This window comes from Mandrillus leucophaeus, unplaced genomic scaffold (genome assembly GCF_000951045.1).
Source record: "Mandrillus leucophaeus isolate KB7577 unplaced genomic scaffold, Mleu.le_1.0 Scaffold835, whole genome shotgun sequence".
Taxonomy (NCBI): domain Eukaryota; kingdom Metazoa; phylum Chordata; class Mammalia; order Primates; family Cercopithecidae; genus Mandrillus; species Mandrillus leucophaeus.
Window position 1 is genome coordinate 1 of NW_012109086.1, and position 7,922 is coordinate 7,922.

Consider the following 7,922-nt stretch of genomic DNA (forward strand, 5'->3'; position numbering starts at 1 on the left):
GTAGTCGTAGTAGTAGTAGTAGTAGTAGTAGTAGTAGTAGTAGTAGTAGTAGTAGTGATGGAGTTTCATCATGTTGGCCAGGCTGGTCTCAAACTCCTGACCTCTGGTGATCCATCTGCCTTGGCCTTCCAAAGTGCTGAGATTACAGGCGTGAGCCACCATTCCCGGCCAAATGGTCTTTTTTTTGATACAAGATCTTGCTGTCATCCAGGCTGGAGTGCAGTGGTGAAATCACAGCTCACTGTAGTCTTGACCTTCCAGGCTCAAGTGATCCTCCTGCCTCACTCAGCCTCCTGTCTAGCTGGTACTACAGGCGCACGGCATCACACTTAGCTAATTTTTTTAAAAATTTTTTTAGTAGAGACAAGGTCTCTCTGTGTTGCCTCAGCTGGTCTTGAACTCCTAGGCTCAAAGGAGCTTCCTCCCTTGACCTCCCAACGTGTTAGGATTATAGGCATAAGATTATCTTTTTAAACTCAGATAAGGTAGTCCATTTGCAATTCTCCCTGAAAACGTAAAATACACTTAAGGGAAGTAAACTAATGTGAAATAAAGATCACAAAACATTTTCATTACTGTTCAGAAAAAGAAAAAGCATGTTCCCAAATATGAGTTCCCGTGTGAATCCAATCTAAAAACTTGGTTCGTATCATGGGAAAAAATAGACATTTACTTAGATTGATAAGAGTGACAAGTTTAGAGCAAAATATAAAATATGAGGTACTGCTATATTTGTAAAGAAAAAAAGACTCAATAGTGAGAAACATCTTATTTTAATAACTTTTGGTGGGGTGGTTGAGTTGTAATTTTCACTAGTTCGAGTACACATGATTACATTTTCCATGTAAGTTTAACATGAAGTTCCTGTGTTGTGCTGTGATTCTTCCATTCTTAAATCAATTGTTTTAACAGGTTTCCTACAAAACATTTGTATGTTGTGTATATTGCACTCTTAAAATACTAATTTATATATTTTGTTTGCCATTTGCAATTAAGCTTTTAATGATAATGTGACTGAACCTAAAAGAACAATATGCTTCTCACAAACATAAGCACCATAAATCAAGAACATTTACTCAGTGATTTTTCAGTGCACACTCTTTTATTTCTATTTTTTTAATTTTAAATTTTTTTCTTATGATCTTGTTGCATACCAGTGTATGCACTCTTTTAGGTGGTTATAGAATATAGACAGGACTCAGCCTTGTCTGTCAAGTCGCATTAGGCCCATGACTGAGCAAAATCTGTAAACTACTTGCTGATCACTTGTATGTAAAATGTACTGGTGAATAGAGTAGTGACTTTTTTTATGGAATCACTACAATATAATAAGCAATATTAAGAGTATAACACATAAATGTTATAGAAACAAATAATTAAGAACATCTGCTGCTGATTTGTCCACACAAATCTTGTACACAAATGTGCACAGCAGCTTTATTTGTAATAGCCCAACTTCAAACAACTTAAGTCTATCAGCAATTAAATGATAAAACAGATTGTGTTACATCCATGCGATGGAATAGTATTCAACAATAAAAAGAACAAAAATCCTTATGCTCAACAGCATGGATGAATCTCAGAATAATTATGTCCATGAAAGAAGTCTGAAAAAAAGAGTACGTGCTATATAATCCCATTTATATAAATTTCTAGAAAATGGAACTACTAAAGTGAAAAGCACATTGATAATTCCTGGCAAGGACAGGAAGGCAAGATTGCAAAGAAACTTACAGAAATTGTGGCAATATTCCTTATCTTGATGGTGGTGGTGATATATATGTCATAACTCATCAAATTGTACACTATGCAGTTTATTATACATGAATTATATCAGGAAAGCACTCATAAAGTGATTTTTAAAGAACCTGTGCTGGGAGTACAGATGTGATTGATTCCATAAATATATTGGAATGATCCTTGGAGAGACAGAGCAAATACCCTGGTAAACCTAAATTGATATGATATCAAACACAGGATCTGTGGGTCTAAATAGAACTACCACCAGAGTTCAGTGTAGAGAAAGACAGCTTGGTTTAATAATAAAAGGAGAATAGGATTTAATTAAAGTCAGAGGCTTTGAATTTGAGTCCCTGTTAGCCCATATTTTCTCTAATCTTTATTTTTCTCATCTTTAGTTTCATTAAGATTTTAAGATCCAAAGAATATATTTGAAAGTACATCTGAAAGTGGCATCAAAATGGAAGGCTGGCTGGGCACAGTGCGTCACACCTGTAATCCCAGCACTTTGGGAGGCTGAAGTGGGTGGATCATGAGGTCAGGAGTTGGAGACCAGCCTGGCCAACATGGTGAAACCCTGTCTGTACTAAAAATACAAAAATTAGCCGGGCGTGGTGGCGCACACCTATAATCCCAGCTACTCAGGAAGCTGAGGCACGAGAATCACTTGAACCCGGCAGGCGGAGGTTGCAGTGAGCCGAGTTTGTGCCACTGCACTCCAGCCTGGGCGACAAAATGAGACTCTGTCTCAAAAAAAAAAAAAAAAAAAGGCTTTGCTGACATTTAGGTTAGAAGGGAAAACAAAATAAAACAGAATTTGACCTGTGGAGATCAGTGAGGAGGGAATTCTGAAAAGGGACCAGAGCTGGGGAAGTGGGATTATGTATGATGTATATGGAAAATGAAGAGTCAAAACCAGTTGAGGGCAGAGAGTTCATTTTGCAGAGCAAGGAGGGAGAGACACCAACCTAAAGTATCTAAAAGCATAATAGATTGTAAAATAGCGAGAAAGTTTACCATCAGGATATAAGTTGCTGTAACTAGCCCTGTAACCTTAGCCAAGTCATTTAATTCTCTGAACCTCAATTTCCCCATCAATATAATGGGAGATAATAATGGTTCTGCCAGATCTCAAGGATTTTATATATTTAAATCAGTCCATATCAGATGTGATAGGGTGTAGGATAGTGCTGAAAAGTACCAAGTACTGTTGATAGTTCAGCGTGATTATCAAGCTGTGAGCTAATAAGTGTCTGGACTCAGATAATTGTATTTTAGAGACAGTTTAAATAATGGTAAAGATTAATATAAGGCCAGTGAGACTGAAGGCAAGGAGATCAATCAGGATGCTGTTTCAGTAGTCTAAGGCAGCGACAGTGGAGAAAGGAAGGGATGGATTTGTGAAATAGGTCTTGGTGACCAGGTCTGTGTTAGGAGGAAAAGGGGAAGAGAAATTGTATTAGTTTTCTGTGGCTGTTGTAATTAAATATGACAAATTAGAGAGCTTAAAACAACACATTAATTTTCTCACAGAAGCTTGAAATTATCATAACTGGGTTGAGATCAAGATGTTGGCAAGTACTCCTTCCCTCCAAAGGATCTAGGGGAGAAACCACTCCTTTCCTCTTCCAGCTTATGTGGGCTGCAGGCATTCATCTTGTGACCATATCATTCATCACTGCAGTCTTTACATTGCCACGCCACCTTCTCTTCCCCACCTTTCACCTTCTCCTGTGTGTGCCAAGTCTCCATTTGCCTTCCTTCTGTAAGGAGACTTGTGACTGTATTTAGGGCCCACCTGGGTAATCTGGGATCATCTCCCCATTCCAAGATATTTCATCACATCTGCAAAGCCATAAAGTTATCTTTCACAAATTCAAGGGATTAGAACATGGACATTTGGGGGTTTTAGCTTTTTGGAGTTGTACTGTCATTAGTACTTGAAAAAGAAGAATACATTTTTGAGAGATGGTAATGAATTCACTTGGGACCTGCTGAAATACCTATGGGACATGTGTGCGAGGGTATTCAATTTATGTTATCGGAAAACCTTGAATCAGGTGACTGAAACAATACAGACATTTATTTAAAACAAAAAACAGCCTCAAAGTTGGTTAAATTAGCAATTCAGTGATATCCTTGAGGACCTAAGTTCTTGCTTTGCCATCTGTAGGCTGGCTCTCCTGTGGTAACAAAATGAGCCCCATAATTCTAGGCCTTCATTCCAGATATGAAAACTTAATTGGCTTGTTTTGTATGCCCCCCTCCCTCTGCCCCACTTTTTTTTTTTTTTTTTTTGTCTGCAAGGAAACCTAACTTCTGAAGCTACCCAGCAGGTTCTATTTTTCTTGGCCAGATAAACATTCTCTTGACCATCATCTTTTACCTAAAAGAATTTTTTTTTTTTTTGTCGAGCTGGAGTCTTGCTCTGTCGCCCTGGAGCTGGAGTGTAGTGGCATGATCTCGGCTCACTGCAACCTCCGCCTCCGAGTTCAAGCAGTTCTCCTGCCTCAGCCTCCTGAGTGGCTGGGATTACAGGCACACGTCTCTGTGCCTAATTTTTGTATTTTTAGTAGAGACGGGGTTTCACCATGTTGGCCAGGCGAGTCTTGAACTCCTGACCTCAGGTGACCCACCTGCCTCGGCCTCCCAGAGTGCTGGGATTACAGGCATCAGCCACCATGCCCAGCCACCTAAATTTTTTATATCTACATTGCAGATTTGTTCAGGTAGGGACCCCTGCCTTAAATACACAAATATTAAACTCATCCACCTTCAGTGACAAATGGCAAAACAGACCTCTTGAGCATTTCCCACATCACATTGTTTTACTACTTTTTGGTTTGCAGATTTGGTAGAATCTTGCAGATGTGGAGCTATCTTTCTGTGGTTTATTTAAATAGCAGTCCATTCACCTTGCTTAGTCTTAAATTCTTGTCTACAAATTCCTAACCATGTCCTTTTTTTTTTTTTGAGACGGAGTCTGACTCTGTCACCCAAGCTGAAGTGCAGTGGTGTGATCTCAGTTCTCTGCAACCTCCGCCTCCTGGGTTCAAGCAATTCTCGTGCCTCAGCCTCCCGAGTAGCTGGGATTACAGGTGTGTGTCACCATGCCCGGCTAATTTTTGTATTTTTAGTAGAGACAGGGTTTTGCCATGTTGAGCGGGCTGAGCTCGAACACCTGACCTCAGGTGATCTGCCCGCCTCAGTCTCCCAAAGTCCTGGGATTACAGGCATGAGCCACCGCACACAGGCCCAGTCCTGATTTTTAACATTAAAGTTGAAAGCAGTGGTTAATGTAGTCTGGGCACTCTCCTTGGGGATTCCCAGAACCTTTTAGAGAGTACATGAGATCAAAACAATCTTCTAGCAATGTTTTAAGACGTTACTTGCCATTTTTCATTCTTATTCTTAGATATACAACGGAGTTTTCCAGAGGCTACCTACTTGAAATGTGATTTTTTTTTTTTTTTTTTTTTTTTTAAATTTTGTTTGAGACAGAGTCTTGCTCTGTCGCCCAGGCTGGAGTACAGTGGCATGATCTCGGCTCACTGCAACCTCTACCTCCCAGGTTCAAGTGATTCTCCTGCCTCAGCCTCCCAAGTAGCTAGTACTACGAGTGTGCGCCACCACACCAGGCTAATATTTGTGTTTTTGGTAGAGACGAGGGTTTTACCATGTTGGCCAGGCTGGTCTCGAACTCCTGACCTCAGGTGATCTGCTTGCCTCGGCGTCCCAGAGTGCTGGGATTACAGGCGTGAGCCACTGCGCTCAGCTGAAATGCGATACTGTAACAGACTTAACACATATGAGAATTCAGTTGATTTCCAGTAAACCACACTCAGTGCTACTCTTGCCTTTCTGTTTTTTTTTTTTTTTTTGGTCTGAGAAAATTTAGTTTTTTGAAAACTACGTTGTCTTAAAATGTAACAGACTTACTGTTATTTTTAGATGAATAATTTTTTAAATTTCTAAGTTTTAATTTATAATATGGTAAATATTTTTAGATATAGTTCATATAAATATAAAGCAAAAGCTCTTTTGGGTTCTCAATAACTTTTAAGAGTGTGAAGAGGCCTGAGATTCAAGTTTAAAATCCGCTGTCTAGTGTTAATGCCACTCTAACCACATACTCCAAAGTTTTTCCATTTCTCCGATCATTTTTTCCCGTCTTTTATTATCAGTTATCATGTAGGTATATCATCTTCATATGTTGCAGAATTTGTTGTAAGTACTTCAGAGTCATTCATTCTGTTTAATATTGATCCCATTTATGGGAGCAGCAGCTTTCTCATTTATTAATACATCTCTGCATTTTATTTCCAACACCTCTCTTTGTTAATACTTTCACCATTCTTACTGTTTTTGTGCTTATCGAACATGCTGGATTTAATAATATTCATACCTCAAAACTAAGCACAGAGAAAAAACTAATGAAGACTAGAGAGCTAAGACTTACATGACCACACAAGACCATTATCATCATCTCTTGGTAATGAGCATAATTAACACTTGTGCTCTGGGAAATGACTTTGATTTATGATAAATATTTATCAGTGGGGAGTATCTGCAATTTTTATAAACTTGGCTGTGAAGGGAGAGTGCCTGAGAGATCATACCCAGTTTTGATGGGAGGTGAGGGATGGGGCGTGGAGAATCAAAAATTAGTACTAGATTTTAAGCTATGGGTGCCTGAGCAATTGAAGGTATCCATGATTAACAGATTAAGAAATTCTTTAGTGGTATGTTAGTTGGGAAATAATTTGAATTTGTTTTCAGACATTGAATTTGCAAAATGGCGAACACATTCAGATGGAATTGTCTGGCACTCTAGCTGGACAGTAGAAGCCCAGAATTGACATTCAGAAGGATATTACTGAGATTTTAGTCGAAGGTGATAGAGTCAGAGATCTGTCAATAATGAGAGCTTATCTGTTAATCACCATGTTCTTATGTAAACAGTCTGTGCTAGGCACTGGGCACTTTACACTGACTCGTCTCATTTAATCTGTGTCACGGTCCTCAGAAAGCTCCCTTGTTTAAGGTCATCCAGCCACTACAGTTGTATAACCATGATTAACCTGCAGGTCTGTCTGAACTAAAAAGCTGTTGCTCTACCTAGTGTACATGCTGTCTCCAGGCAATATTAATATATTCATTGATAATTGAATTGAATGTGAAATACTTGAATAAAGCCTAATTATGCATGAGGTGAAGAAATCTGTTACTGAGTTTTGGGTAATTTGAAAAGACTGTAATTCTTTTAATTAATGCTTAGTAATGTGTCAAAAGATTCAAATGTATTTATCCTTGTAGCGATCTTCTGTAGGGACAGGGATACCAAGAGTGTCTGTGGCAGATCTAGAATTAGAAACCTTAATAGGAATTGAGTAATTATGGTGTGAGGTATACTTTATTGGGAAATTTTCAGGTAGTAAGTTTCAGAGAATATTCAAATTAATAGATTTTTTAAAGTTTATTGTAATTTTAAAAACACATTTACAGGTCGACAAGTGTGTATTTTTGTGGGATATTCAGATAATCAGAATAGGCTAATGTCTGTCAAGGCAGCAAATAACTAAAGCTAAGGACTCAGCTTTTAATATTCTGGCCCATTGGTAATTTTTTCATTATTTTAAAGATCATTTTGTTACAGAATTTGCCTGATTTCCTCTCAGTCTGATAATTTAGAAAGGAATTTACTGTAATGAGTCATAACATTTTTCCACATCAATCTTTTTAGTTGTGTAGTTTGTCACTTTTGGGATAGTTGATTTACTGGTTTGAACAGATCGAATATGAGTTTTAGAAGTAGTAAGATTTTCATTCTAATAAGAACAGTTGTTCTTTTATAGAAACAATTATTCTTACACTATTATCAAATCACTAAAAAGAATACACTTACAGGGGGGCTGGATCAGTGGCTGGAGCATTACCCCCTGCTGCAGACTGGCTGCTAGCAATGCTGAGAGCAGGGTGGACAGCATGGGTTGCTCTCAGGATTTGTTCTGTGCCTTGTGGAGATCACTGTCAAAAGAAGTGAAGGAGCATGTGGGCATGAACTGGTTTGGGAACAAATACTAGTCTATCCCAGAGTACAAGAACTGGAGAGGTGAGGACAAACTATTCAAGAGAAAAGAACTGTAGAAGCAACAAATAAAAAAGACTGTGAAGTAGGGGAT